Here is a 21,739-nt window from a genome sequence, read left to right on the forward strand (position 1 = left end):
AGTCTGGGTGAGTCTGGCTCTTGGTTCTGGGTTGAGCCCTGGTTTGCTCTTGTGTGTTCATTCTGCAGTCCCAGGCTGAAGGGCAGTAGCTATGCAGGGGAATATTTTTAATGGAGGTGGAGAAAGCCCTAAAAGGAAGTGGAATCATGCAGGAACTCTTAAAGCTGAGGATCGAAATAGACATACTACCACTTCTACTCTATTTCATTCAAACCTAATGTCAGCAGGTGGGAAAATATACTCCACCTGAGTTGTGGCAAGAATATGGATGCAAAATACTACACAGGGAAGTGAAGAATTGTGGACAGTAAGTCAACCCACTGTGTCCTCCAAACCGGAATGATACTTCCTCACTTCCCTAGGAGGGATACATGAGCCATCCCTTCTAGAACTTTAAAAAACTCCCTAATAGCAGAGACTGCTGACTGTTCACCCAAAATCACTTTTCTACCCTTCCAGGATTCACAGCTAGAGCATAATTCCCACCCTCCTTTGTTGTTAAGTGTGACCTTGTGACTGGTTTTGGCCAGTGGTATGTGAGTAGAACTAAAGTTCATTTTCAAGGTAGGGCTTTCTTCTGCTGTTGGCTTTGTGCAGATGACTACAAGACCCTGATGGTTGCTAAAGACAGACGTTGGAGTGAGCCTAGATCTCTGAATCACAATGTGGAGGAAAGCCATTATGATATGGGAATACCTCTTTAATGTGTAGGTAAGATATGAATTTCTGTTATGTTTGAACCACTGTATTCTTGGGTCTCTTTTTTTTATAGAAGCCAGCATTACTTATAACAATGCACTTCCTGCAGCCCTTCTTTGCCACTCTGATGTCTCCCTGTGGTGGTGGCTATGGGAGTGCTTTGTAAACTATAAAGTACTCCACACATGTGAAGCATGTGATCAGTGCTTTACTAATGTTTCAACACAAAGCAGAGTCTAAATCAGTTGTATGGATGTAGCAGAGACTGATGCTTATAACTACTGACATCTGGAGGGGGCCTGATGGCTTGGACACCAATTTTTATATCCCTTATTCTTTTTAATCCTTACACAACCCTGAGTGACAGGCTCTTAGATTGACCCCTGTTTTAAGGGCGACAAAAGAGAGTTTGCCAAAGTTGCTTCAGGCCTTACAGCTAGCTGTTCAGGTGCCTAAGCCTGACCTCCTTTTCCTCGCTGTTCTGGGAGGAAATGATGAAGTACCTTCTTAGCTCCAATCCACTTTGCACCAATCAGGCTCCAAAGACCCCCTTGGTGTGTGTGGGGGAGATAGTAAAACAGGTTGTACCCAAGGCTGCTGGTGGTGGTTGTATGATTTGTAAGGAACATTTAAAATTCCAGACCTTAATCACAACTATATACCCCAGAAATCCATTCTCAAAGACAAGAGAGAGGTATTCTTTGGGCCTTCTACTTTGTGGTGGATTATCTGTAGCGTGGTTACCAAGGAACCCTTCCATTCCTGTGTGCTCATTTGCTATGGTTGAATTATGTCTCCCCCATAGATATATTGGGCATGTTGGAGTTCTAATCCCCTGTACCTCAGGACATGATCTTATCTGGAGACAGTATCTTTATAGAGGTAATCAAGTAAAAATGAAGTTATTAGGATGTGTCCTAATTCACTGGTGTCCTTGTAAGGAGGGGAAAGTTGGACACAGAATAGGGACAGGCACATCATGGGAACTTGTGTGAAGATAAAGGAATGAGGACAGAATTTTGGGTGGTGGATGTATAAGCCACAGAGCACCAGAGATTGCCAGTAAAACACAAGAAACCAGGGGACAGCAATGGAACAGATTCTCCCTAGTTGAAGGAACCAACCCTGCTGACACCTTGACTTTGGACTTCTGGCCTCCCGAACTGTGAGACAATGAATTTCTGTTGAGTAAGCCATCTACTCTGTAGGACTTCATTGTGGCAGTCCTAGCAAATACAACACTTGCACTCTTTCTATCAAGATGTGGAGTCCAGGGGTGCCTGGGTGGCTCAGTTGGTTAAGCATCTGCCTTTGGCTCAGGTCATGATCTTGGGGTCCTGGGATCAAGTCCCGCTGCATTGGGCTCCCTGCTCAGTGGAGAGTCGGCTTCTCCCTTTTCCTCTGCCCCCTACCCTCCGGTCGTGCTATCTCAAGTAAATAAAGAAAATCTTAAAAAAAAAAAAAAAAGAGGCGGAGTCCATTTATTCTCCCCTTGAGTCTGGGCTGACTTTGTGACTTTCCTTAGCCAATAAAATGTGGTAGAAATAATGAAATGGCACTTCTAGGCCTAGGTCTTCAGATGCCTGGCAGCTTCTATTTCACCTCAGAGAAAAGCCAGGGTGCCATGTTGTAAGGAAGCCCAGGTTATCCTGAAGGAGAGGTCTCATGGAGAGAGAAACCATTTGGGTTGTTCTAGACCCAGTTAAGCTTCCAAATGATGTCCTTAATCAACAAAACATGCAACAGAAGAACTGTCTCGCTGAGCCCAGTCAACCTAAAAAGTTGAGAAATAAGAAATCGTTGTTTTAAGACACTAAGTTTCAAGGGTGGTTTGTTATGGAGCAATAGCAACTGAAACATACTCTGGCAGGTCTTCTGGCACCTCTGCCACAGTTATCCCTACAGCCAGATGTCTCCAGTGCCTCCTGAACGGATTCTGGGTGACGCCTGTCACATAAAAATCTTCAGCAGTGCATCTGGTTGCAGGGCCTGGGTGATGCCAGCACCCCCGCTGCAGAGGAGGCTGGGAAAGAGCATTTTTTGGCTTTGGAGGAGAATCTGTGACATGGAAAGTTCCCCAAACACAGAAGGATGTTCAAAAGGTACTGGACACCTCTGAAATATGATGAAGGCTCTCAACGATGGCCAAATGTTTTTTGGTGAACTCTGTGTGTTTGGCACACAGTGCTGGGCCCATCCACCTTCTAATTGTAAACAGTGCCCTGACATCACCCTCCCTCACTCCGCATCCCTGTGGTTTGGAATGGACCAACTCCAGGGCTGGGCATGTGATTCAGGCCCAAACAATGATATGTGACCCAAGCAGAGCCAACTTGGTGTAACCTTGGCTTTTTGCTGGGACAGCTGAAAGAAATGAGGACTTGAGCCGAGAGGGTGGAACTGAGAGTTGCTGGCAGCCATCTTGCCGCAGCAAGGAACAGAGGAAGACCGAGTCTTGATATTTTTGAAGCCTCTTGGTACCTGGATCAGGATGACCATTGGCATCCTCCTTTATGTGAGTATATACACGTCCTCTTTGCTTATACCAAGCCAATCTGAGTAGGTTTCCATTATTTGCCAAGTCCATATTAACATTCTTATTTAATACAATACAATCACTCTTCAGAGTAATTTATATAATTTAATTTAATATAGTCACTCTTTGGAGTAGGTATTATTTATTGATCCTGTTTTACAGATGAGGAAACTGAAGCAGAGGGAGGCAAAATTCAAATCCAGGGTATCTAATTCTGAGAGCCCACTCAGAAACATTCTGCTTCCTGGGTGACAGGGAAAGATTCACAGAGGAAGGTGTGACCTTTAACTTGACCTTTAACTCCAAGGGGACACAGAGGTTGGTTGGGAGGGGGCAGAAAGGTTTTCTAGGTGAGGGGACTAGCTTGGGCAATGACAAGGACTTTTCTGCTGAGAAGAAACTTCATCTAAAATTCATTGTGTCCCTGCCCTGAAGCTTGTGCTCACATGGGTCCCTCCTGCAGGGAGGCATCAAACCCCATTACTGTAGGGACACCTCTGCTCTGCTGGCCCCCACCCATGCAGACCTATGCTGTGCAACGGGGCCTGGTGGGTCCCCTGTAGGGTCTAGGTTAGGTGAGGCACCCTCCTCAGCCTGAAAGACAGTTTAAGGCAGGGGCCTGGCTTCTACCCAAGGCTTCTACCCCTTGGACTGGGTCTCTGTCAGCTCCTGGAGGCCCTGGAGATGCTCACAGAGTTAAACAGAATGAAATGGTACCAAACCAAGTGACCTGGCCCCTTAAAAAAGCACAAATGAAAAACTGTACAAGGGACCAGAGCAGTGCCTGCAAAATCTCAAATAGCCAATAAATATAATTTCCAAATAACTATGATTTTTATTTTTATTTTTAAAAAGATTTTATTTATTCATGAGAGACACACAGAGAGAAGCAGAGACATAGGCAGAGGGAGAAGCAGTCTCCCCATGGGGAGCGGGGGATCACGACTTAAGCCAAAGGCAGATGCTCAACTACTGAGCCACCCAGGTGCCCCAATAACTATGATTTTTAAAAGAGAATGAAAAGTGACCCTCACAGCTATTTGCTTCGATTTTTATTAAATCAAGGATGAGGCAGTGGGTACCACTGAAGGCTATTTTCTTAAAGAGGCCACTTCTGCTTAGTGGGCTGCGAAGGGACGGGCTGCGGCAATTTGAGTGCCCCCCTGCCCCACCCTCTACTGTGTAGGGTTGGAGACTGAGGCGCAGAGGTCTCAGAGGCGTGGTGGACTGGGGGCAGGTGGCAGTGGCAGTGGAGGCACCGGTGTTGGGGAGAAAAAAATTAGTGGGCGCCCCGGGGATGAATCCGCTGATCCCTAACTGAGATCCAGGGTAGGGTCTGCGCGAGTGAAGGCAGCTCCCGGAGGGGGTGGGGCTTCCCTCCAAAAGCAGGGTTCTGGATTCCGCGCGGGTAAACTGAGGCCCGCGTCCTGGCTCTGCGCGTCTCCCCGCGGGCAGCCGTGGCCTGAAGTACGCCCGGCCCAGGGCGGGCAGGGCCGGGCCAGCTACTTTTCCTTTGGAGCGTTGTGCGGACGCTCGGCGCCCGGCTGGAGGAGGCGGTGTGGGGCCCAGGTGCGGAGGGCTGGGCCGGGGGCTTCCGGGGCGGGGGCCCGGCCGTCCCCGGCTCCGGCCGCCCGGGTTCCCCGCCCCTGGCGGGCCGGGCCGGGGAGGAGCTGGGCGCGTCCCCGCCCCGAGGCGGAGCGGGGGGCCGGGCCGGGCGGACCCGGCGGGGTGGGCCGGGGACGCGAGGCGGAGCGGGGCCCCACACAGGCCGCGGCGGCTGGCTCCGGCCCCTACGGTCCCGGCGGCGGCTGGAGGAGGAAGCCAGGCGGCTGGAGGAGGAGGGGAGGCGGAGGAGGCCGAGGCTGGAGCGCCGCTCGCCGCACACTCACTTCCCCGGCTCAGCAGGGAAAGGTACCGCGCGCCCCGCGCCCGCGCCCCGGCCCCCGGCCCCCGGTCGGGAGCCCCCAGCCCTCGCCGGCGCGGGGTGGGGGTGCGGCCGCCCGCGGGAGGGTGAGGGGCTCCGGCGGCCCGGGGCTGCGGCAGCCTGCGCGGCGCTCGGGCTGGGGTGCGCGGAGGTGCCCGGGGCTCGCCGACATCTGTGGGCGCCGCGCCCCCCTCGCTCGCGTCGGCGGCGTCCCGGGAAGCGGTGGTCCGGCCGGGTGGGGTGATCTCGGGGCCGGGGCTGCGCCGGCCGAGCCAGCGCACGCGGGGGGAGGGGAGGGCAAGCCGGACCCCCGAGCCGCGTGCTGCCGGGGAGCGCCCGGGGCGCCCGGCGGGCGCGCTCGGCGGGCGCAGACAAAGCCGGGAGCCGGCGCCCCGCGGGGACTCGGGCGGTCCAGGGGGTGGGCGCCGGGGAGGGAAGAGAAGGCTCCGGGGCTACAGCCGGGGCGCGGGGAGAGGCTGGGCCGCCTTCCCTCCGGCTGTCCGGGTGGTCTGGGGTGGGGGGGCGGGGGTGGAGAGCAGCTCTCTCCCAAGGGCCAACTGGGGAGCCAGGCTAGGAAAGGGGTAGGGTGTACTGACTGCTCCTTTGGGGGAGGAGCTGGAGAGGCCACCGCCTCGGGCTTGGGGGCGGGGGCTCTGGTGGGGCAGGTGAGGGACCGCCTCAGAGCTAGCACTAGGAAGGGGCACAGCCCCGATGAGGTGAGTGCAGTGGCTGGCAAGAATGGTGAGATGTACCCACGGGTTGTTTGCAGAACCTGCTGCTGGTGACACATTCTGTGCCACGGGGGCAACTTGGTGTTTGGAGCAAGAGGCAGAAAACAGCAGGTGCCCCAGGGGTCGTTGGAGTAAGCCTGAATGGGGAGTTGGGGAGGTGTGCATCTGGAAGCATGTCCAGTGAAGGCCCGCATTTGTAATCTGCCGCCTCTGCTCCCCTTCCTTCTTGTGAGGGGGGAGGAAGCATCTCAGTTCCTGCCACAGGCCCATACCTCCACTTGGGCTCCAAGGTGCTCCCTGTCCCACATTCTTGAATTACTTCCCCTCTCTCCAGTGCTAGACGTGGCTTCTTTTTTTTTCCTGGATCATTCACAACAGGATAAGAACATGCCTGGACACCCTCCTTCCCTCATTTATAGCTTTCTGTTTTGCCTTCATCCTTCATTCTCCCTCGGTGTGCAGAACGACTTCACTTCTCTTCACAGCAGAACTTCTCCAAAGAGCTGTCTGCACCTGCTCTTCTGGTGCACATTCCTTTGCTTTGGTCCTACCACTTCCCTGAAACCGCCCCAGTCAAGGTCTCTGGGGATTTCCACGCCCCCACAAGCAGGTCTTCCTTGACCCCTTGGTCTTGTTGATTTTCTCTCCTTTAGAATCAATATTCTCTCTGTACTTCTGGTTTTCTTCTTCCCTCCCTGGCTAGCCCTTCCTTAGATCTTTGGGGATAACTCCTTTACTCAGCTCTAAATGTTGGAGGATCCCAGAGCTTTGTCCTCAGCCCCTCCTCTCTCCTGACTCCACTCTAATTACCTGTCCTCCCAGCTCTCATTCTCTGTTATATTTTTAAAAATCAAGCATTAATTTACAAACACACTGATCTTAAGTGTACATCATTTTCCTTCTTGTGATTTTAAGTAGCAAGTTTTGTCACCAGCCCCAGCTTCTCTATCTAGCCACCCACCTGATGATGATTTAGGGTTCCCTGGATGTCTTGTAGGTACGAGAACTTCATATGGATGACACAGAACCCTGACTGCACTCACCAGATATGACCCTCCATGGGCCTTTCCATCTCTCTAAACAGCTCATAACCTACCCACCTTTAAAGACAGGAACAGGTGGCACCAGCTCCTCCCTCTGCTTCTCTCCCCATACCCAGTCCAACAGCATGTCCTTTGGGCTTTTTCTGCAAAATCTCAGGCCTGTTCTTCATGCTCTGACTCCACTGCTATGGCCCCAGGCTACTGCCCCAGGCCATGCCACCTTTTCTGTCTTGCCCAAATGCTGTAGTAGCTACTATCTGCTTTCCCAAAATTCCCACTTGCCCACCTCTAATCTATTGTAAGAGAGCAGCAAGAATGATTTAGAAATATAGTGATTAGATAATATTTCTCTAAAACTCTTAACGCTCCCTATTGCACTTGGAATAAACTTTCAGAACTTTCCTGTCAGACCTATCAGACCCTCCATGATCTGGCCACTGCTGACCTCCTGCAGCCTTCTCCTAACTACTGTCCCCTTTGCATTCTTCCTAATAGCTACATCTGAATCACTTCTGCCCCTTGAGCTTTTTCCTGCCCAGGGCCTTTGCTTGTTCTGTTTTCTCTGCCCGGAATGTTCTTTTAGGGTTTTCTACTGGGCTGGCTCTGCTCCCTCTTAATTTTAAGGTTTCAACTTAAATATGTCTTCCCCATCTTGGTAGAGGTCCCCTCACCACTGCCGTGTAATTCGTCATAGCACCTGGTTTCCATTCTTCGTTATATTTATCACCATCCCTAACCATTTGTTGCAGTTGTCTCTTTACTTTTTCTGGCTTCTCAAGGGCTGGACCTTAACTGAATGCCCTGCTGCTGTATCTGGAGCGTCTAGCACAATCCCTGGCATGTAACTGGCTCTCAGGAAGTCCTGAGCCAGGTGGGAAGGTCAGGGCTGGGTTAGGCAGAAAGACGTGGGTACTGCGGTCAGTGCAAGAGCCTACTTTAACCCTTAGATGACCTGAGAGTTTTAATTTTCCTTCCACAAAAGAAGTTGTGCAGATTGCTGTAAAATTGAGAAGGGCTGGTGGGATATGAAACAGGAAAGTGAGAAAGGTACAAGCAGCTCAAGAGCAGGTTTGCATGCCCAGGGGGAGATCGGGCAGGTCTGGGGGAATGTAGCGTTGGTGGAGGTTGTGGTGGGTTGGGCACCAATGATTTCTTTTGCTCTCTTTGGTGGAAATCCAGGCTAGGTCAACAGAGGGCCGTGTGTGTGTGTGTGTGTGTGTGTGTGTGTGTGTGTGTGTGTGTTATCTAAATCAGGAGATAGGGGTGGTCTGGGCAGCAAGAGATTTGTTTCAGGCCTACTCCCTGGGTGCCTGCTGGGTGCCCAGCCCTGGGAGCAGGGAGTTGAAGGGGAGGAAGAAGCTGGGGCCAGGGGTCTTTCTATAGACCCTTGTCTCTCCACCCACAGCTCTCCTCTTTGTACAAAGGAGTCAGCTGAGAATTAAATTGTGTGGCTAATGCTCTCCAAATGGAGAGCTGAGAGCCAAGGGACCTCAGCTCTGGGAGGGTCCTGGGTAGAGGGACTGGTGATGTACCAAGGGGATGCTCTGAGAGGAGCGCTGGAACTAGGAGCTGGAGCTGAGATAGGTGAGAGCAAGGGGAATATCCTGGGCTGGAGAAATCAAGCAGAGCACAAGAAGCTGGGCCAGGGCCTGGTATACTCATGGGGTGCCATGCATTGTAAAGACTTTGCAAACATTAATTCCTTTAATCCTCTTAACAAATACCCTATAAGGTAGGTCTTATTCCCATTTTACAGATGAGGAGACTGAGGCACAGTCATAAAACTCAGTAGTGACAGAGTGAGGATTTGAACCCAGGGAACCTGACTCTGGAATCCGTGCCTTAACCCACTCCGCTCTGCCACTTCTCCTATGCCACTCAGATCTGCAACAGCTGAAGACTTCTTTACACACAAGGGTTTTTTCTTGACTCCCAGAGATGCCTGACTTTGGGGGCTGGGGAGGTAGGAAAGAAGTCATAATTTCTAAGGCAGAAGGGGTCCTCACCTGAGTGGGCAGCTGAGGTTCTTTGCTTCATGCGCATTTTTTCTAGGAGGGGCTCCAGGTCCAGGCCAAATAGTTGGGCATCAGGTATACTGTGATTTTGGGGTGCTGGGGAAGCTGGTACAAAAACAGCTCCCTGCTTGGGATGCCATTGGACTGTCACCCCTTGGGACATGTGGGTGGCTCAGTGGTTGAGTGTTTGCCTTCGACTCAGGTTGTGATCCCAGGGTTCTGGGATAGAGTCCCTGCATCGGGCTCCCCACAGGGAGCCTGCTTCTCCCTCTGCCTATGTTTCTGCCTCTCTCTCTTTCATGAATAAACAAATAAAATCTTAAAAAGAAAAAGATTGTCACCCCTCTGGATTTAGCATTGCCCATTTCCCTCTTCATCTGCTTCTGGAGAACTCAGGAGGTCAGATAGGGGCTCTGCAGATAAGCTGTCTATTTTGGATTACTTCTAGAATGTTGTGAGGTGGAGCTTCAGACTTGGCCTTGGGGAGTGCAGATGGAAGTTTGAGCAGAGCTAGGGTAACAGAGAAATGAGACCTGAATAGAGCTTAATCCACATCTCTATTGGTTTTGTCCTTACCTCTTCTTGTCTGTCTGTAAAATGGGATTGGAAAGACTTTTTCTTTGCCCCCCAGAAGTTGTGGAGGTTGGGAGCTCCTCGAGGTTACATGCTTGAGTGCCTTCTTGCAGGCCTAGCATAAGAGTGAGGACTTCCCACGAGGTGCCAGCCCCGAGGAACTGGGCCAGGAAGGAGGGAGGTGGGCAGAGGGTGCGGCAGCCCTGTCCTTCGAGGCTTTCCTGTTTGGTCATGAGGATGGCTCTGGGCAGGTGACTTGGCTTCCCTGGGGCCTGGCTGGCTGGCCGGCCGAACAAGGGTTGCTGGCCATACAGGAGTGGAGTCTCTTTGCTCCAAATTCTGAGCCCTACAGATTAAGAGGTCTGCTCATCAATCTCGGCAGATCCTGCCAGTCCCTCAGGAAAAGAGGAAGAGTTGGTGGTGTTCTTTTCATTTTGGAAAACTGAGGCACAGAGGAGGCACATTGCTGCTAGAAGCTCACCAGGCCCATGGTTCTTGGGAGTGCCCCCTCCTCTGGCAGGGAGACTTGTCCATGGTGAGTCCTTGTGTGCTGAGTCAAGGTGAAGACAGTGGCAGAGCTGGAGGCTGGCAGGCTGGAGCTGAGGGTGGACTTCCCCCTCATCTGGACCTTGTTACCTGTGGTCAGCACCTGTGCCCTAGTCTGGTGCTCAGAGCCACTGGGAACACAAGATAAGAACTCCACTCTGCAGGAAATGAGTGAGCCATGCCAGATGTGATATAAGGAAGTATGGTTCAGACCAGCTTCCTGGAGGAGGTGATACTATAGAAGGCCCTGAAGTCCTGGGCAGGATTAGCCAACAGAGGAGGAGATGGTACTCCCAAGGTGGAGGGAGAGCCCAAGCTTGGAGAACTGGGTTGAAGCCAGGTCAGGGAAGGGCTTAACTGCCAAGCTGCTGAGTCTAGACTTGATTCCCTGGGCCCTGGGGAGCCATCGAAGGTTATAGGCTTCGGGATGCGATGCCTTGATTAGACCAGTGGTCTCAAACTCTAACACATGGATCACCTGGGCATCTTGTTAAAATGTAAGCTCTCATTCAGTGGGTCAAGGCCAGGGCCTGAGACTCTGCATCTCTCACACATTCCTGGATGGTACGGACCTGCTGGTCCATGGGCCATCTTTGTGTAGTGAGGGTTGAGACTGGGGACTCAGGGGCCCAGACAGGTAGGTACAGGGGGAGGTGCAGGTCAAGTGGGACCTAGAATAGGTAAAGGGGACCATCCTGGCTCCTGTGGACTGTGTTGTAGTTGGCATAGGAGCTGCTTGTGTGGGGGCCCGGTGGAGCGGAGTAGATAGAGGGTGTGAATATAATGGCCACTCTGCTGGGAGGTGGGGCTGGGTAAAGGCCTCTGGGGTCTCAGGCCTGTAACATTGGCCTGATTTTCAGAGTACTTGACAGTGAGGAACTCTCAAGACCATGAGAGGGTGTCTTAGGTGACTGCCCCAAGGCAGGGTGACACACAGCTGGCATATACGGCATCTTATCTTTGCTGACAGCTGAGCCTGGCCCTGTGGGTAGCCAATCTGGGGTAAGCACTCTTCCTCCAGCGAGGGTGGGGCCAAGAAGATTGGGGAAACAGCTGACTCCAGTCCTAGACATTGCTACCCTCTCCTAAAAATGCCCAAATTCACTCCAGCCGCTGAGCTGTCACCCCCAGGGTGTGCAGCGTTTCTTCCTCTGGCGTCTGTGGGTCCTTACAGCTGGCACTGATGGTTACGTGAGCCGCTGTTGGGGTCTCATCCCTCTTGGGCCACCTCCCTGCACACCTGGAAGTGGGGGGACCTGGATGCTTCTCTCTGCTCTGCCCCTGACTGGGCTGCTACAGGCAAGTGTCTGCTTCCCTCTGAGGCCCTAGTTTCCTGTAAATCAAAGGATTCAGTCCCCTCCCTGGAGAGCAGGTGGGGGAGGGCTACAGGGTTTGCTGGTGGGGCACTGCATCTTCTAGAACAGTAGCTTAATACGTTTTAGTTTTGGTCTCATATTAAAACTCAATGCTAAAGATAGAGTAGAATAAGTAGTTTGCCCAAAGAACTGTCCAGCTTGCTTTGGGGATTTCCTAGGGCCCCTTGCTGTCTGGATTCTACGTAACTGGTGGGGTGGGAGGAGGTTGGTATCTGAGGGCTCCAGTTAGAGGAGGTCCCTCCAGATGCTGGCAGGAGGGTAGGCAGTCACTTCACCCAAAGGAAGGTGGAAGGGACAGACAGGGAAGTGCCAAGAAGGGCTATCAGGTTGAGTTCCCCAAATGTCCCATATATGTCCTAAAAGGATACCCACCCTGTGATCCTTGCCTGTGTGCCCTCTGCTGTACCAGGCTGTTCTGAAGGGGTAGGAGGGGGCAGCATTTCTCAAAGAGTTTTCTGAAAAACCTCAGGGGTTCTGGGACAGATAAGGGTAGAAACTGGCAAATCACCAGTCTATGGGAGATTCAGAGTGCATTTAAGAAAATTAAAGGTTCTGACAAGTCCTGCAGAAAAAAGAGAAACCTTTTGGTGTTTCCTTTTTTTTTTTTTTAAGATTCTATTTATTTATTCATGAGACAGAGACAGAGATGGGGGTGGGGGGTGGGGGTAGACACAGGCAGAGGGAGAAGCAGGCTCCATGCAGGGAGCCCGACATGGGATTCCATCCTGGGTCTCCAGGATCATGTCCTGGGCTGGAGGTGGCGCTAAACCTCTGAGCCACCTGGGCTCCCCTCCTTTTGGTGTTTACTAAACTGTTTACTAAACCATGAAAATCTTTTTTTTTTTTGGGGGGGGAAGACTTCCTAATAACATGTCCCTCTGACCAGGAAAACACTCAGTGGGAAGGACTGTTGTGGAGAGATGCTGGTCCACAAGAGACCACAAACATGGGTGATGAGTGAGCCTGGAAGTACCAGGTAGGGAAAGACGGATGGATAGTTTCCTGACGGAGGTGGGTTTGGTGGGATGGGTACTATTTAGACAGTCAGTGGAAGAAAAGGGTACTGCAGAGGGAGGATTGGTCAGAAGGTATGCAGGCCCAGAACCAGCACCGGGTTCTAGTGGCAACAGCTCTACTTCACTGGACTAGATGATTGAGGAAGGAACCTGGAGGACCGCTGTGCTGCCCAGGACCCAACGGTAGCCAGGCCTGGGTCTCTGTGATGCTGGGAGGGCCTCCTCCCACCCCTCCCCTGCCATCATCTTGCTCTGCAAGGTCTCCTAGACTTTCACTTTAGAGAGTGGGTTTGTGATCTCTGGGCCAGAAGTGAAACTGCTCTGTGCCTCAGTTTCTTCATTTGGACTGTGGGGGATAATGTGACCTCCCTTGTAGGGCCATTGTGACACTCGAATACTGGTTGGCTGCTCTTTGTGTGATTGACGTGGCTGTAGGCAGTGTCTCCAGGAGGAACCCAGGGAAGAGGACCATTGTCAGGGACGTGAGGAGGTACAAACGCCAGCAGAGAGCGTGGTTAGGGTTCAGGTGGGTCCCAATTAGACCAGAGGAGTGATCTTCTGTAGGAAGGAAGAAAGTGAGGGCGAGGGTAGCCTGGATCTGCTGCTTGGAGGAGTGGCCAGCAGGGTGAGGATATTTTGACAGAATGAGATTTCCCAGGCCTAGTCTGGGGGTGGGAGTCAGAAGACCCAGTAAGGGGTATGTGTGAGGGAGATGGGGTGCTAAAGGCAGCAGGAAGGTGACAGAAACCAGCCCTGGGGAGCCATTGAAGGTCTTTGAGCAGGGTAGTGGTTTGATCAGAATGGTGCTTTAGTGCGACACATGGCGTGGGTGTGCAGTGATGGTGGGGTGGCAGTGCAGGACCCCCTTAAAATACACACATTGGGCTTCCTCACAGAATGGCTATGCCCCTTTATGGCTCAACGCATGGGGAGGGGTCAGGTTGCCTCCATGACCCTTCTTCCCAGATTCTCAGAGCTCTGAGTCATTTTCCCCAAAAGGTTAAGAGTCTCACCCTGTCGCCTTCCTGGAAGGGGTGTTGCAAGTGCAGGAGGGGTGGGCCCCTACTCCCTGCCTCTCTTTTTCTGCTCCCCTGTGACTGGTGGGGACTGTCAGTGAGGCTACCCCGCTTTGCCCCCTGCCACATCTCATTTCCTCCGAGGTGTGAGGGCTCTTTGTTCAGCAGCTCAGGTGGAGGAGACGGGGTGTGGCCGCCCCAGCAGTGACCTAGAAGCTGCTGTAATGGTGCGCTGGGGCGGACAGGCTCACGACTGACTGACGAAGGCACTCGGCACTCAGGGAGGCCCTGGCAGAGGATGCTCGGTGAACTTTCTGGCCCAGCCCAGTGCCAGCCTGCCAGCCTCTTCTCCTCCTTTGCCTTGGCTCTTTCTTTTCTTTTCTTTCTTTCTTTCTTTCTTTCTTTCTTTCTTTCTTTCTTTCTTTCTTTCTTTCTTTCTTTCTTTCTTTCTTTCTTTCTTTCTCTTTTCTTTCCTTTTCTCTCCTCTTCTTTTCTCCTTCCTTTCTTCCTTCCTTCCTTCCTTCCTTCCTTCCTTCCTTCCTTCTTCCTTCCTTCCTTCCTTCTCTCTCTCCCTTCTTTCTCTCTTTCTTTCTTTCTTTCTTTCTTTCTTTCTTTCTTTCTTTCTTTCTTTCTTTCTTTCTTTCTTTCTTTCTTCTTTCTTCTTTCTTCTTTCTAGATTTTACTTATTTATTCATGAGAGCCACAGACAGAGAGGCAGAGACACAGGCAGAAGGAGAAGCAGGCTCCATGCAGGGAGCCCGATCTGGAACTTGATTCCAGAACCCTGGGATCATGACTTGAGCCAAAGGCAGATGTTCAACCACTGAGCCACCCAGGTGTCCCTGCCCCGGCTCTTTCTTCCCCAAACAGGTGGGCATCAGGGCTTTTCCTGCTCTCTCTACATCAGAGGCTAAGAGGACGGAAGATGAGAAAAGCATTTAGGTGCAGCCTGGCTTGGGGGGTGTGGAGTACCCCTGCCCCCTCAGTTAGTCCAGATGCCTTTACCCTTTTAGTTGCTTCTTAGGGGAAGAATGTTAAGGAAAGTGATTTAAGACCAAGAGAAGCAGCACTGGGAAATGATTTGTAATTTATTAGAAAACAGAAGAAAGAACCTAGCCAGTCTCTGCCAACTTTGTGCCTGGTCCTGGCAGACCCATAGTTCCTGTTCCTCTCCACACCCCCCACCCCAGGCATGAGCTATTACCCCATTTCACAGACAGAGACACTTGGCATTGCCAGCAAATGGCATGACTGGGTCTCAAAGCCAGGTTTTAAAATGTCTGGTCTAGTACTCTTTCTCTCCTTCATAGCCCCCGGAGAGCCTGTCCCCAAACCTTCAGCCATGCCTCCCTATACAACCAGGCCTCCTCTCCACGCCAGCCCAGCCCCGCCCCCCAAACTCCAGACTCCTCCAGATGAAGGAAGGGCTGAAGGATCTTTCTTTCAGATTGGCCTAAAACGAGACCTCAAGTCATCTAGATTTGAAGATGACTCAAGCAGGGGGGGCAACTCAATACCCTCAATGTGCAGACATCCTCAAGAAAGACTTTTAAGTGGGACTTTTAAGTGTTAAACACACAGATCTCTTTTACTCTCTTTTTCTTATTTTGGAAAATTAAAAAAAAATCATACGCAATTAATGCAAATCTTTTGAGTTAATCTGAAAAGGTGCCTCAAGGAAAGAACCAGATTGACTCATTTCTTGGTTTTACCAAAGAGTAGAGCCTGAGCATTGAGATCTTTGCTAAGTGAATTCTGGAGTGCATTATGTCAGATGGCAGGTTGTGGAAGCTCTCTGAACCTCAGTCTTCTCCTCTGCAGAATGGGGGTATTGATGTGAGCATCAATGGATATATTCCTCTGCCCTGGGCTCGTACCTCACCTGTGCTTGGCAAAAGTAGTCATAATGATGATGACAAAATTTATAAGAACTTAGATGTTTCTTGATCTCAAAAGTTGGTGAGTTATTAAGTTTGTCTTTGAACTCAACTAAAGGACTTGAAGAATATGTTTATTGTCCAAGCTTAGCGTCTTAACTCCGTAGGTGTTTTATGGATGAAATCATGGGCTTAGGGCCCACACAGGTGTTTTGAAAGCCCACACCACTGGCTTTCCAGATCTTGTTCCAGCTCTTGCTGGGGCAGGGGTCCAGGGTGGGGCTTCTGGCTTCAGGGCTGAACTTTATGGAGAACGCTTTTGGGTGATCCCGTGTTAAGACTCATTAGGAGAGCACAGGTAAACCACTCTGAAGGTACCAGGTGGGGAATGTCTTGGGCCAGTGAGAAGGGAGGTGACTGTCAAGAGGAAAGTATGAGTTAGTTGGTCTTAGAATTTCCTTTTGTGCAGGCAAAAGCAATTAGACCTCTGTTCCTGTGCCTGGTTATGGAAACAAAACCAAGGGCCAAGGGCTATGGCCTGGCATTGCGTAGTACCTGGTGAGCCTGAAGCCAGCCAGTCCTGCGGTGGGGAGGCTAAGGGCGCCCCACCAAGTGCCTCGGCTGGGAGGCAGGTGGCCTTCCAGTGGCAGCCCCAGGTTTTGGCAGTGCAGCTGGGCTGAGCCGCCAGGCTCGGGGATACCTCCTGCCAGCCCCAAGTGCCTGGCACAATGTGTTCAGTGTCAGTCTGCAGGGAGGGTAAGGCAGGAGAAGTGCCAAGCGGAGGGCAGTCCTCAGGCCTGCTGCCTCGGGAGGCTGAGCGGGAGCCTGAGAACCCAGCGAACATTGGGCAGAAAGAGATGAGCTCAGCATTGTCAAGCCCTGCTCGGCCCCTCACTCCATCAAGGGCGGCCTCCATCACATCTGTGAACCTTTCTCCAGCTGTTTCGTCATCTGTAAAATGGGCAGCAGGGTGTTGTATTAAATGATTCAGTGAACTGGCAAGTCCCCAGCATGGGGTCTGGCACGCAAAGGGCTCTGTAAGACAAGTTTGCTATGGAAGGTATCTGGTGACTGGGTTTTTGAGGATGTTTTCCTTTTTTTTCATTTCGTGGTCATGCGTGCCACCTTCGCCCTGTGATAAACAATGGTGAGTGGGGGCCGCAGGAGAGGGAGCTTTGCCGGAAAAGAGTTTACAGCGGAGGGGGTACGGAGTCATGCTAGGCATATCAGGTCCCCATAAGCACTGCGTGGACCCCCATAAGCCGTGGGCAGCCCTGCTGTGTCGCCAGGGCTGCGGTGCCTCTGTGGGGGTGTGTCCTCAGCGAGGCAGAGTGGGGACCCCGTGGCTCAGGAGAGAGGATGGGCTTGCAGGAGACCTCCCTCCTCCCGGGGCTCCGAGTCCAAGCACAGATGGGCTTTGTGCAGTCACGAGGGGCCTGCCGGGGGGGAGCTGTGCCCGGGCTGAGTCTGTCTCCCAGCCTCGGTTCTTGTCAGTGGTTTTGAAAGAGTCAGTGGAAAGTGCTGACTGGGCTGTCCTCCCTCACCCCAGAACTGAGGCGGCTGCGGCTCCTGGCAGGGAGAGAGGAGAAGCCTCCCAGGCTCCGAGGGCCCCATCCGCAGAATGGGTGGATCTCTGTGTGGGGCGGCCCATGCCGGTCTGGTCAGGGGCTGCTGGGAGCCGGGGCAGCCCTGGGCCCCCCTCTCACCTGAGGATCCTGTACCGAGTTCTTTTCTCAGTTTCTCCTCCTTCCTATCCACAGGCTTGTGGTGAAGGGGAGAGGGGGTGGCCGGTTGACACAGAACTTGTCAGGGTTGATGGTGTCATGACTGGTCACCCAAGTCATCCTGATCTTGCCCTGGCCCTCACCCCCACATCCTGTCATTCAGCAAGTCCCCAAGAGGTCACCACAGCACTCTCATCCTCTATTCCCCTCCTGCCTGTCACTTCCTCTGCTCCAGTGTCACCTTATCAGCAGACTTTGCTGACCTCCCCCCACACAGAGCAGTTGCCTTTCCCCTCACCCTGCTTTTCTTTTGTTTGGTGACAGTTGTCACACTCTTGACCTACTAGATTCTCTGGGGGGTTGGTGGTTCTGGCTGTTGCTGTGTCCCAAGTATCTACCACAGAGTAGCACTAAACATTTTTGTTCATGTATCTACTGAGGTAAGATATACATAACATTAAATTTACCCTCTTAACCATTTTTAAGTATACAATGCAGTGGTATTAAGGATGTTCACATTGTTGTGCTCCATCCTCACCATCCATCTCCAGAACTTTTCTTCGTTTTTCAAAACTGAAACTATTCCCATTTAGCAATGACTCCCCCTCTCCTCTCTCTCCCAGCCCCTGGGACCCATCACTCTACTTTCTGTGTCTATGAATTTGATCACTCTAGGTCCCTCATATATGTGAAATCATATAGTATTTGTCCTTTTGTGATCAGCTAATTTCACTTAACATGATGCCCTCAAGGTGCATCCATGTTGTAGCAGGTATCAGAATGTTCTTCTTCTTCTTCTTTTTTAAATTTATTTATTCGTGAGAGACACACAGAGAGAGAAAGGCAGAGACACAGGGAGAGGGAGAAGCAGGCTCCATGCAGCGAGCCTGACGTGGGACTCGATCCCGGGACTCCAGGATCACGCCCTGGGCTGAAGGCAGGTGCTAAACTGCTGAGCCACCCAGGGATCCCCGAATGTTCTTCTTTTTAAGGCTGAATAATATTCCATCGTATGTGTCTACAGCATTTTGTTTATCATCTGTTGATGGATGCTTGAGTGGCTTCCACCTTTTGGCTATTTTGGATAACGCTTTGATGGATATGGGTGTCCAAATATGTCTTTAAGACCCTGGTTTCAACTTTTTCACATATATACCCAGGAGTGGAATTGCTGGATCATATGGTAACTTTATCGTTAAATTTCATATTCATTCATTCATTCATTCGCTCATTCATTCATTCATTTAAATAAGCGAGGGGGGAGGGGCAGAGGGAGAGGGAAAATCTTTTTTTTTTTTTTTTTTAAGATTTTGTTTATTTATTTTAGAGAGAGAGCGTGTGAGAAGGGGAAGGGGTAAAGGGGAGGGAGAAAATCCCAAGTAGGCTCTGTGCATTGAGTGCATAGTCTGCTTAATGGACTGAGCCACCCAGGTACCCCTATATTTAATTTTTAAAGGAACTGCTACACTGTTTTCCATGGCAGGTATACCATTTTACATTTCTACTAACAGCATGCAAGGGTTCCAATTTCTCTACATCCTTACCCACACTTGTTATTTATTTTTGATAGCAGCCATCCTAATGGGTGTAAGGATAAACAATTTTGAACGAGTGAATGAAAATCTGTCTCCTGCTTCCTCTCGCCCCCATTTTCACCCCTCTCCCCTTAGGCCTCATTTTCTCTCCTACCTTGTTCGTGCTTATCTCCAGGGTCTTCCCCACTGGCCTGGAACATGCCCCCATGCTTTAGGATGCAGCTAAGACATCCTCCCCCTGCCCCCACCCCCAGGTCCTATGCCCCTCTGCCTTAGACTTCTCACTGCTTTTCACCTTGCACTCTGCTGGGTCTACAGTGCCTGTGTTGTTTGTTGAGGGCTGCATCCTGCCCCTTTCTCTGGAGGGTTGGGGTGCTGCCTGAGGAGTGTCATGCCCTCTGAGAGGCAAGTGCTATCCTGCTCCTTCTCCTGGGTTCCCCATGGGGGCAAGCTTATGGGCATGGCTGACTCACCTGAGGAAGTTCAGGGGGTGCCCTGCACACCTGCAGTTGTGGCTCAGGTGGTGGCTGTTTCAGTGCAGAGGAAAGTCAGATGAATATGGCCACGTTGGGACAGGGGCTCCCTGGCCTGGAGCTTGGAGGATGATGAGACCTGGAGGAGGGAAAAGTGGTATTGAGAGTTGATCTTGTAAGCAGTGCCTCTGAGCTTCTGCACTGCTCCCGCTGGAGCTCTTTTCTCAGGCTTCTCCTGGAAATCTTCTCTGACTCCTCTCCCTGTCTCCATTAGGTGTTTGTCCCAACTTCTCCCACATTCACCATCATAGCTCTTATCACATCCCTGTCATACCTTCTCTCTCTCTCTCTCTCTCTCTCTCTTTTTTTTTTTTTTTTTTACCTTCTCTCTTTGATCCATTGCTGTGTTCTCCCCAGGGGGAGAACTGCAATGCCAGTCAGGGCTGCATCTCGGGGGAAACAAAACATTTAAATCTTTGAAGACATCTGATGGGGAGCCTAGGACCCATGAGAGAGCAGAGCAGACATGATGGCAATTACTATTTTATAGGTGAGGAAATAGATTTCCCCAGGATCACTGAGAGCTACACCCTGTCCTGTGCTCTGGGTCCTCTCTAGGGGAGCAGTCCTCATGGGCAGAGGTTGGACTTGTCTGGCTTGAGGTGCACTATGGGGCGGGGGTGGAGGCTGGCATTGCAGGGAAGCAGGGGAGAGGAAGCAGAGGAAGATGTTAAGCCCAGGCTGGGGGAGGGAGTGGATCTTGAGTACTTCTTGGCCTTGCTGCTCTTTTTGCCTCCTCCTCCTGCACAGCAGACCCTGGATGTTCCAGGCTGACCTGGAATCTACATTGGAATCTACACCGCCTACTCTAGAGCGGTGGTCCTCAGCTTTGGCATATGTGAGCATCATATAGGGCTTTTAAAATGCCCATTCCCACCCCAAAGAGTCTGATTTAAGTGACCCAGTATGAGAGTGGGTATTGGTAATTTGTAAAAATCTCCTGGGAGCCTAATGCACTGGTTGGGAAAGAGTTCCTGTCTCCTGGGCTTGTAGGTTGTAGGGCCTGGGCCAGCCTCTCTTTTACTCCAGCACAGCCCTGCATTTCAGAAAAAAGGGAGCTGGGATCCTGAGTAGAATGGGGAAGTCTGCCTGGAGCATTTCTACCTTAGGGCTCTCTAGGGAGACAGAATTGTTGGCTGGATTGGTGACCTATGCTGTATAACAAGTGATCTCCAAATATAGTAGCTTAAAGAGGCTACTTATTGTCCTTTTGGTTTCTGTGGGTCAGGCATTTGGGAGCAGTTTAGGGGGGGTGTTCCTGGTTCAAGGCCTCCCAGGAGGTTGAGTCAAGATGTCAGCTGGGGCTGCACTCATCTGAAGGCTTGACTAGGGCTGGAGGATCTGCTTCCTGGCGGTTCACTCACAGCTTGGCAAGGTGGTTTGGCTGTTGGTAGGACTCAGTGTCTTGCCTCACGGGCCTCTTGATAGGATCTCTGGAGTGTCCTCACAAGGTGGTGACTGGCTTCTCCTCAGGTAGGCAGTCCAAGAGAGCAAGGTAGAAGCCACAGTATATTTTCTGACTCAGTTTCAGAAGTCATGCTCTGTCACCTCTGTGATATCCTATTACCCAGGTCAGTGTGGGAGGGGACCACATTAGGGCACAAGTACTAGGAAGCAAAGTCATTGAGGGCCATCTTGGTGGTGACCACATGGATTGTCCTTTTGTTTCACTTTCAGCCTTATAGCCTTTGCCTGGGAGGTCCAAGCACCCCCAGTAAGTGGGGTGGCCCTTCTCTCCTAATGCTCTGTTCCTCCTGTCACCAGACTGTGGGGTGGAGTGGCTCTCTGAGGCCTGGAGGTCTTGCTCTGGAGTCATCTTTTAGGAAGGTCTGAGACTTTTCTACTGGCTCAACTTCCCCTTTCCCCACCACATTTGGTCTCCTGGCCAAATCCCCAACCAATGATCCTGACTAGCATGCACTTGGGCCTGGAGGAAAACAAATATAAGAACTATTGTTGCTACATGCCTGGCTCTGGGCTAAGTAGTTTGCATTGTCACACTCAACCCTGTGAGGCAAGCACTCTATCCCCATTCTACTGATGAAGATACTTAGGCTTGGGTCACTCATCTAATTAGTGGTAAAGATTCAAACCATTGGTATTAAAAAACAAGTGATCTGATCCCAGGGAGGGCCTGTATGAAAACCGTAGTGCTATAGCATGTCTTCAAAGGAGGAGACTATTTGTCAAGCTGGGTCATCGAGTGAATCATAAGGAAGTATATTTTTGTGATTGTGTGTGTGTGTGAGAGACAGAGAGAGTAGAAGAGGAAGGGATGTAAGTATCTCTTCCTGGGGTTCCCCAAGGGCCACAGTGACTTGGATGCCTCAAAATCGGGCTAGTAACTTTGTCTTGAGGCTAATTTTCTCTCAAGTTCACCCTGAGGAGATCTTCCTCTCAGAGGAGTGAGTCACTGTGAGAACCATCTCCCTTTAGCTCTCTTCTGCCCACAGCCTGGTCTTCTGTCATCAAGGGCAGTCTCAACACCAGTATGGTCACTAGGACAGTGATCAGTTCTGTGGTCTCCTGCACTGGTGTGGTTGATGACTTCCTGGAGGAGGATTCGGAGTTTGGGCATGAGGTCCTGCTCAGAGG

The 21,739-nt window shown here is 51.4% G+C and overlaps 1 protein-coding gene across 6 annotated transcripts in view; it reads left to right on the forward strand.

Annotated features, from left to right (window-relative positions):
• The first annotated feature begins 3,083 nt into the window (after positions 1–3,083).
• Positions 3,084–21,739, forward strand: part of SMOX (spermine oxidase) — a 52,201-nt gene continuing 33,545 nt past the window's right edge. The window contains exon 1 of one of the 6 annotated variants that reach the window (XM_055301681.1): positions 3,084–3,214. The gene's annotated coding sequence lies outside the window, so the exon portion shown is untranslated. Of the gene's footprint in view, positions 3,215–4,655; positions 4,805–4,979; positions 5,147–15,691; positions 15,711–21,739 lie in introns of those variants that run through there. The other 5 variants (XM_055301691.1, XM_055301671.1, XM_055301728.1 and 2 more) reach the window with 5 other exon arrangements.

Source organism: Nyctereutes procyonoides, unplaced genomic scaffold (genome assembly GCF_905146905.1).
Source record: "Nyctereutes procyonoides isolate TBG_1078 unplaced genomic scaffold, NYPRO_anot_genome, whole genome shotgun sequence".
Taxonomy (NCBI): Eukaryota; Metazoa; Chordata; class Mammalia; order Carnivora; family Canidae; genus Nyctereutes; species Nyctereutes procyonoides.